Source organism: Triticum dicoccoides, chromosome 2A (genome assembly GCF_002162155.2).
Source record: "Triticum dicoccoides isolate Atlit2015 ecotype Zavitan chromosome 2A, WEW_v2.0, whole genome shotgun sequence".
NCBI classification, from domain to species: domain Eukaryota; kingdom Viridiplantae; phylum Streptophyta; class Magnoliopsida; order Poales; family Poaceae; genus Triticum; species Triticum dicoccoides.
Genome location: NC_041382.1, coordinates 351,150,000 through 351,160,502, shown reverse-complemented (window position 1 = coordinate 351,160,502; position 10,503 = coordinate 351,150,000).

The following is a 10,503-nucleotide window of genomic DNA, read 5'->3' as shown; positions in this document are numbered from 1 at the left end:
TTTAAAATCAATTCAGCATGTTCTTTAGCATCAAAATGAACCTTCTCCGAAGATGGAAGATGCAACAAATCAATAGGTGCACGCGGTAGGAAACCATACACAATTTCAAAAGGGCACATCTTAGTAGTAGAATGCAATGAACGATTATAAGAAAATTCAATGTGAGGCAAGCATTCTTCCCACATTTTCTTATTATTCTTCAAAACAACCCTAAGCATAGTAGACAATGTTCTATGGACTACTTCAGTTTGTCCATCAGTTTGGGGGTGACAAGTAGTACTAAAAAGTAGTTTAGTCCTCAACTTAGCCCATAAACATCTCCAAAAGTGGCTAAGAAATTTAGTATCACGATCTGAAACAATAGTATTTGGCACACCATGCAAGCGAATAATTTCACGAAAGAACAAATCACCAACATTAACATCATCGTCGCTTTTATGACATGGTATAAAGTGTGCCATTTTTGAGAACCTACCCATGACAACAAATATGCTATCCCTCCCCTTCTTTGTTAGAGGTAAACCTAAAACAAAGTCCATAGATATATCCTCCCAAGGAACACTAGGTACAGGCAAAGGCATATATAAACCATGAGGATTGAGTCGTGACTTAGCTTTTTGACATGTAGTGCAGCGAGCAACAAAACGCTCAACATCCCGTCTAATCTTTGGCCAAAAGAAATGTGTAGCAAGTATATCCTCCGTCTTCTTGACGCCAAAGTGTCCCATTGATCCTCCTCCATGCGCCTCCTGCAACAACAAAAGATGAACGGAGCTAGCTGGAATGCATAGCTTGTTAGCACGAAACACAAATCCATCGTTAAGAACGAACTTGTTCAAAGTTCTCCCTTCCTTTCAATTCTACAATACATCTTTAAATTTAGCATCATGCATATATTGATCTTTGATGGTCTCCAAACCAAATATTTTAAAGTCAAGTTGTGAAAGCATAGTATAACGACGAGACAAAGCATCAGAAATAACATTTCCTTTACCCTTTTTGTGTTTAATGACATAAGGGAAAGTCTTAATGAATTCAACCCATTTAGCATGTTTACGGTTTAGTTTTGCTTGACTTTTAATGTGTTTCAAAGATTCATGATCAGAATGTATATCAAATTCCTTGGGCCATAAATAATGTTGCCATGTTTTTAAGGTCCGAACAAGAGCATATAATTCTTTATCATAAGTAGAATAGTTCAGACTAGGCCCACTCAATTTTTCAGAAAAGTATGCAACAGGTTTGCCATCTTGTAATAACACACCTCCTAATCCAATTCCACTAGCATCACATTCAAGCTCTAAAGTCTTATTAAAATCAGGAAGTTGGAGTAAAGGAGCATGTGTCAACTTATCTTTCAATACCGTGAAGGCTTCTTCCTGTGCGGTACCCCAAACAAAAGGCGCATCCTTCTTTGTAAGCTCGTTGAGAGGTGCAGCAATGGTGCTGAAATCTCTCACAAAACGTCTATAGAAACCAGCGAGACCAAGGAAACTCCTCACTTGTGTGACCGTTTTGGGCTGCGGCCAACTCTCAATAGCTTCAATCTTGGCTTTATCAACTTCAATTCCCTGTGGAGTAACAACATAGCCAAGAAAAGATACTCGGTTGGTGCAAAAGGTGCACTTTCCAAGGTTACCAAACAAACGTGCATCATGTAGAGCAATAAAAACAACACGTAAATGTTCCAAATGTTCCTCCAAAGATTTACTATAAATTAGTATATCATCAAAATAGACTACCACAAATCGTCCAATGAAAACACGTAAAACTTCATTCATTAACCTCATGAAAGTACTAGGTGCATTAGTTAAACCAAAAGGCATGACTAACCACTCACATAATCCAAACTTAGTTTTAAATGTTGTTTTCCATTCATCTCCCAATTTCATACGAATTTGATGGTATCCACTACGCAAATCAACTTTGGAGAATATTGTAGAGCCACTCAATTCATCAAGCATGTCGTCTAGCCTAGGAATAGGATGACGATAACGAATAGTAATATTATTAATGCCTCGACAATCAACACACATACGCGACGTACCATCCTTTTTCGGCACTAAAATGATAGGAACAGCACAAGGACTAAGGGATTCGCGTATATAACCTTTGTCGAGCAGCTCATGTACTTGACGCATAATCTCCTTCGTCTCCTCTAGATTGGTACGGTATGGCGCACGGTTGGGTAATGATGCACTGGGAATAAAGTCAATTTGATGCTCAATCCCTCGAATATGTGGTAATCCCGGTGGCACGTCTTGTGGAAAGACGTCAGCGAACTCCTGCAAAATGTTAGTGACAGCAGGAGGCAAAGAGGAAGGCACGTCCTCGAATGAAAATAATGCCTCTTTGCACACAAAAGCATAACAAACAGATTTGCTAAAATCTAGATCATCAATATTAGATTTGGTGGCAAGTAAACATGCACTTTTCAATTTAATTTCAGAAGCAACACTAGATGGTTTATTATTAGGCTTCGTTTGTTGCTCAAATTCTTTTGCCACAATCTGATTTTCACTATTATGTTTCTCCTGTTTTGCTTTATTAGCTCTATTAATATCATCTTTCAAAATGGAATCAGGAGTCATAGGAAGCAAAGTAATATTTTTATCCTTATGAACAAGAGTATACTGATTGTTTCTACCATGGTGTACATAATTTTTATCAAATTGCCATGGTCTACCAAGTAATAAGGAACATGCTTGCATAGGTACCACATCACAATCAACATAATCAACATATGTAGAGATACTAAAATGCACACGAACAGTACGTGTTACCTTAACCTTGCCGCTGTTGTTGAACCATTGGATGTAGTAAGGATGTGCATGTGGTCTTGTGGTGAGAGATAGCTTCTCCACCATCTCCATGCTAGCCAAGTTGTTGCAGCTCCCTCCATCTATGATGACGCGAACAGAACGTTCCTTCACAACTCCCTTTGTATGGAACAAATTATGCCTCTGATTTTGCTCAGCTTGTGTGACCTGCACACTCAAAACACGTTGAGCAACTAAACATTCATACATGTCAGCATCTTCAGGAGCCATGTATTGCATCTCATGATCAGAATCATCTCCACCGTGTTCTTCACGTGTAATAAGAGCCAAAGTCTCCTCATCATAGTCACTAGCGGACTCATACCCACCATCCTCAGTAGCAATCATCACACACTGAGATTGGCATTCTCTCGCAAAATGTCCTCTTCCCTTACAACGACGACAAATAATATCACTTGTGTGCCCTGTTGATGCCATGGAAGAAGAAGAGCTCTGCACAGGCCCGGCAGGTGTGCTCTTGGCAGATAGTGGTGGTTGTGCTTGCTTTCTTGAATCACGGCTTGAGGTGGCACCTGATGGAGGTGCTGGTGGAGTGGAAGTAGAGGATGCACGTGGTGTCCATGATGAAGATCGACCTGCAGAAAAGTTAGTTCGCGCCAATGCATGTCGATCCCGCACTTCACGTTCAGCTTTACAAGCAAGATGGAATAAACGAGTGATATCAGTATACTCCTTATACTCTAGAATGGTTTGAATCTCTCTATTTAATCCACCCATAAAACGTGCAAGCATAGCTTCATTCTCCTCAACAATACCACATCTAATCATGCTAGTTTGTAATTCCTGATAATATTCTTCTACAGCATTTTTTCCTTGTCTTAAGCGCTGCAATTTTTGAAGTAATTCACGTTGATAATATGGTGGAACCCAACGAGTATGCACAGCAGTTTTGAAAGCAGCCCAAGTAGCTGGAATAGGATATAATCTACAATGTTCAGACCACCAAACACATGCAAAGCTAGTGAAAGCACAAATAGCAGCAGGAACACGTCTCTCCTCAGGATATTGTAAACATGTAAATTGTTGTTCAGTTTCTAACTCCCAAGTAAGATATATATTAGGAACATATCTACCCTCAAATGGTGGAATATTCAATTTTAGTTTAGGAAGATGATCATGTACCTCAGGTGGTGGTGCAGCCCTACCGTTGCGATTATATGCATGAGGATGACCTGGTGGTGGTGGTGCTGGTGGTTGCACGTAGTTCTGATTTTGATCAACCTCATCCTCGTAATGGTCCTCCACCTCTGCAGTAGCAGTAGGAGCGACAGAAGCACCAACAGTAGGTACAGCAGCACCAGAAGTTTGACCAGGCTCAATGGGAACGCGTTGTGCTCGTCCCACTTGATTTGGAAGACGATGTTGTCGTTGTTGTTGTAGAGGTGCGACGGGCGCAGAGGGCGGTGGAAGACGCACGAGCAATTCATTAAACTTGTTATCGAGCTTTGTTTCGAATGCCTTCTCAATGCCATCTATCTTCTCCATGGCCTCTTCAAATCTGTTTAGCACATTTTCCACTTGTCCACTCATCATTTGCTGAAACTTATCATGTAACTCTTTGTTCGTCATGTTCTCCCAGTCAATCGCGTCGGGTTGTGATCCTGCCATGGTTAGCAGCAATACACAAAAGAATATGATCCTACATACTACTAGAAAATGGCAGTGGTGGAGTGTCACAAATCCGTCAAGCAAATCTCAAATTCTTACCAGTTCTTACCCAGCAGCAGGCAGTGATCGGCAACCGTCGTAGTCAACACTCTCAAAGTTTGGATAGAGCGATTACCAGGGAGAGTCAAACGCACGACGTAGATGTACGTGGAGCTAGGAAGGCTTATAATATGGTAGCAAAAAGGGTCAGCAATAATCAATTCAGAGATGCAAAGTTGAATAAACGCTCAACGACGGTACTGTGCTGGTCCTAGGCTAGACTGTGCTAGAGATGCGAGCCTAGAACACTAACAAAATCATGGCGCTGCACGTAAACAAGGGAGGAGCACGCTCTGAATTTTTTTTCTTTTTTTTGCTCCGCAACAATTTGTTTTTCAAAAAAGTCTACAAATGGTCTAAAAACTGCCTAGCCAGAATTTTCCAGACTTAGTTTTTTTGAGTTTGGAACTATTTTTCTTCTGCGGATGGGTCGAAAGTTGGGGAGTCCTGCTCTGTCACGACTCGGAGTACCGCGTGATCTGGAACTCGAAAACAAAGCAACAAATACTGGACTTGGACTGGTGGCGGAGATGAATCTGGTGGAAACTCAGACTGGTCGCAGATATATGTAGGATGGTGGAACTCGGTCTGGTGGCGAATCGGTGATGGAGGTGGACTCGAATTATCGTGATGGCGGTGGATATGTGGTATATGGCAGCGGTGATGACGATGGTGGTATATGGAAGCGATGATGACGATGGTGGTATATGGCAGCGACGGTGATGATGATGCAGCGACGGCGTGACTATTTGTGAATAGAACTCGAAACTCTAAAGGACTAGACACTAAGACCAGCAACCATACACGACGATGCAACCGCAAATTCAACACAGCAAATACAAAAAAGATTATGCAAAGGCTCAGATTGGTTCGGATAGGATGAACTAACACTATTTTTTTGGCTTTTTCGTGGATTATAGGTATGAAGAACAGACTCGATCTAAACTACGAAAAACTGTAAAATCTCACCGAGCAATCTGGAAATCTGATACCACTTGATAGAGGCAAAGGTGTCCCGATGTTTCGATGAGATAGATATCGTTTTCTGTGGGAGTCGACTTTGACGATCTGACTACGAACATGCGAAGACGCCTTAGCAATCGCTAAACCAACTTCCGAGGGTTATTGACCATGCCGGAGCACGATCAACCTGACCACGAGGGTCTATTTCCTGCGAGCAAACGAAGAACAAGCAAGAAACTGAGATTGCAATCCGGATATTGCGAATATAAGAGGAAAGCTTTATTAATGAAGGTGGGGTTCTGTGATGTCTTGGTCTGGTCGTTGGACACAAACGAAGTACGCGAAGTTGCAGCTATGGCGAACTTTTAGTCTAAACAAAACCCAAAGTCTAAACGATGCCCTAAGGGCTGTATATATGGAGGAGAGAGGGGGAATTTCGTGGCCTTTGGTGGAGGGGTCCGAAACCAACCCTAACTCTTGTTTCCCCACACATACGAACTCTAAAAACAGCCTATACTTAAGTACTTCGAAAATACATGGGCCTGGCCCAATAATAAGGTGACGCAACACCTAGAATAGCCTCTGGACGAAATTTATGTAGTGGCATCTTGTATATTTCGTCCAAGGCTTCATGCACTCATTATGGTGGCTTCGAAGTCCTGGAATCATCACTTGTAACTCCGTTCTTGTTCCCCTTGCACATGCCATCATCTCCATGCTTAAACTTGCTCCAAGGTTCATCTTTCTTGTCCAAGCTAGGCCCTTCATTTGTAAGCAAAACAAATGTATCCAATTTAGGCAGCATCATATTCTCATGAGCATTAGAACCGTTACCAAGAAATGGAAGTACCTGATAATTCAATTAGCATGCGCGAGCTCTAGTAATTGGTCCAGTATGTATAGCACCAGGGGTTGTGGGTGTAACAATGGTATTGATGTCCTCATCACAGTTTGGACGAGATTGCCTTAACAACCAACCTAGTATTACGCACGAACATGCTTTTGGCACTGTCAGTGGGCAGGTACTGTCCCACTGCATCAAGAGCTGACATTGTGGTTATAGTTGCCTCGCCACCTTCAGAAGGTGGCGGTTGCACCATTTTTTCCATAGCTTGCTGAAAAGTTGAGTTTTTATACATTAGTAGTACCATAACTGAAGATATTAAGGAGGCAACAAAACCAAACAAAATAGCTTTGGTCTATATACAAAACTTATTTTGGTGAACCCATGTAAAATATTAGTTGTATTTTACTGCAAAGTACATAATAAAACCAGGTTCCAAACATATGACCATGTACCATGGCTAATGTATTGTCTATTTCTTCACATTATATTGACAGCTAAGGATAAAGAGACAAAGTTTATAATACAATAAGCATAGTATGACATCATTTATATCACAAAACAACTGAGAACAGACAAACTGGCAATTGTAACATTGTGTGGGCAAGTCCAGCACGGAACTAGATTACAGGTCAAGATCAAAGGAACATCACTCCTCTCTTTTAAACCTTGTAAGGTGCAATGGTACGCTAAGACAACTATGTATAAAATTGAAAAGAGAAATAGACATTGACTGAAAACCATGCAGTTCAAGGCACGAGTCAGAGTAAGTATTAGTTAAAAGGCATGAGGATTATGGACTTACAACAGCGGCTTTGACTGGTGTAGTCATGCCCTTCGTCTAGCTAGTGTGACATTCCTTGAAGATTTCCACAACATTTGGTTCAGGTACTTTTTGGTCCTTGCGGGCTTTCCTCTGCATTTGGAACAAGTCAATATAGATATGATAATATGGTACAATGAATAGAGTGAAACAACAACTAATTACAAGAGCCTCGCAGTGTGCAATATAGATACGAGATCCTGTCGTCTGTTGGAATTTCACTTTCGTACGGTTGGCCTTATTCTTTGAACAGTTCACCTACAAGAAGATAGATTTGTGTGGCACATGCATAAATAGGACTTCAACATGTGATCGGATCACATATATATAATGTACCTGATACTTCGGATCAGACCAGTGTATAACGAGGCCTCTCCAGTCTTCATCCGATATATTTTCCACTAGAGATGTTTGGGCAAGTTCACTGTTAGGCTTGCCTTCAAAGAGAGTTTTCCTCAAGTTATACCGATACTGTCGCAGAGCAGACTTGAAAACATGGGTGCAAGCTTCTCTGGTTGCATCATCTTGGCTATCCATCTTGAACCTCATCTGTTCAAAATTATGGGAGTCTCATTATCAGCAACCTAGAAAGTATGGGACAGAGCAAGACGGTATTACTAGTTTCCATACATAACCATACTTACAGATAAATGGTCGAGGAAGGTGTTGAACTGGGTTTCCTCTTTGTCAATTCTGTACTGAATCCATGTTGGGAGGCTACGTGCATGACACCTAACGACAACCGCTGCCTCTGATACTAACTTGGCTGATTCTGTAGCATCACGTGGCCTTTTTAAACCTGCCTCAAAACAGATCTCCATTCTTCCTCCTCTAGATTTAGTTAACCTATCGAGCATTATCCCTGATGTTTGTTTCCTCTTGCGCCTAGGTGCTAGTCCAACAACGAACATAGGAAGTGTTAGTGTACATCAAACTATGAGACTACATATAAAGAAGCATGCAACTGTAACTTGACTCCAATAACTACCTTCTTCCTATTGAAGCTCACAAAGTTCATTTGATCTTGCCAACTCATCTTGTGTCAAGAGTGCTTCGGAAGTAGTGTCAGGTGGCAAGGGAGCTTGGGAACGTGCTCTAGCTGAGTTGACCAATGAGTAAATCGTGCAGCTGGCGGTACGGTGGAAGGTGTTGCAACAACTAGGGTTGTCTCTGCTTGTTTGGTGGCAGCTATTTGTTTCTATTTGTCCTGTTCTACAGCTCGTGTAGCATGGATACCATGTTTGTACAATTTTCCACTGGACTTTGACCTTCAATTGCACCATCAGTACCAGCAGAATCTGCAGGATTCTTCGGCTTCCCTTTCCTTGTCAATCTGTGTTGCTTCCTCTTTCTCTGTTACATGTTAAGTCAAGCCGACAAGAAAAATGAATAACAATTTAGTTCTTCAGAACAAATTGATGTGTGATACAAAAGAACTGAACTTTGATGTTAGACAACCACATGATAGGAGAATGTAATATGTACGAAAAATAGGACGACATGAGATAACCAGAACTATGATGTATAAACTAAGCAGAAGTCATTTCACTAAATTAGAAGCAATGCAATGGAAGGTAGACACCATATGAAAGATGCTACAAATATCGCTCTGCCAAGTTAACAGTGTCTCATCATAAATGGTGTTTAAACAAATGTGAAGCAGTACAAGAAATAAATCATATGCAAGATGCAAACAACATCACACTACCAAGTTAAAGGTCTCTCGTCATTAGTGTCATTGCATATTCACAGCTTATGATATGTAAACTAAGGAGAAGGCATTTCAACAAATTAGAAGCAATGAAAGCTAGACACCATATGAAAGATGCAATGAAAATCACTCTACCAAGTTAAAACTGTCTCGTCATAAGTGCCATTTCAACAAATTAGAAGTAGTACAAGCTAGAAAAGAATGCGAGATGTAACCTATATCGCACTCCCAAGTCAAACGTGTCTTATGATAAGTGATTGTTGTAGGTTACACAACAATAGTACTTTGATGTAAGAACATGGTGTGATAGACAGATATTGTATGTTCTAGAAACAGGAACACATGTCTTATTCACAAGTATAATGTGTAAAGTAAGTAGATGGAATTCAACAAAATTAGAAGCAATACAAGCTAGACATCATACATAACATGCAACCACATATAACAGTGCCAAGTTAGAGGGAGCACCTGTGATGGTGCACTAGGGGAGACGTGCTCATCATCAACATAGCTACGTTGAGTGTCTATGCATGTGTTGTCATGGAAATCATCTTGGGGGGATGGAGTAGAATTTGTAGAGGCCCTCAGTTTGGAAGGAGCACCTTTATCCGTTGCCTTGCTAACTTCCTTTCGCTTTATTGATTTTGAATTGTCAAGTAAAACCGACAAGAAAAAGCAATAAAATTCACTCTTCAGAACTCATTCGTGCATGATACTGACAATCACTACTTTAATGTAAGGCAAACACATGATACCAGGATGGAATAATACGAAAACAGGACGGGATGGCATATTCACAACTGTTTGTGTAAACTAAGCAGAAACCATTTCAGCAAATAAGAAGCAATGCAAGCTAGACACCACATGAAAGATGCAACCAATATGACTCTGCCAAGTTAAAAGCGTCCCATCATAAATGGCATTTCAACAAATTAGAAGCAGCACATGCTATAAATCATATGAAAGATGCAACTAATATCACACTGCATATGCTAAAGGTGTCTCGTCATATTGATTGATGTGGGATACAAAAAACAATAGTTTTATGTAAGGACATTGTCGGTGTCAAAACCGGCGGATCTCGGGTAGGGGGTCCCGAACTGTGCGTCTAGGCCGGATGGTAACAGGAGGCAGGGGACACGAAGTTTTACCCAGGTTCGGGCCCTCTTGAGGGAGGTAAAACCCTACGTCCTGCTTGATTAATATTGATGATATGGGTAGTACAAGAGTAGATCTACAACGAGATCAGAGAGGCTAAACCCTAGAAGCTAGCCTATGGTATGATTGTATGTTGTCATTGTCCTACGGACTAAAACCCTTCGGTTTATATAGGCACCGGAGAGGGTTAGCGTTACACAAGGTTGGTTACAAAGGAGGAGATATCCATATACGTATTGCCTAGCTTGCCTTCCACGCCAAGTAGAGTCCCATTCGGACACGAGACGAAGTCTTCAATCTTGTATCTTCATAGTCTAACAGTCCGGCCAATGGAGATAGTCCAGCTGTCTGGAGACCCCCTAATGCAGGACTCCCTCAGTAGCCCCTGAACTAGGCTTCAATGACGATGAGTCCGGCGCGCAGTATTGTCTTCGGCATTGCAAGGCGGGCTCCTTCT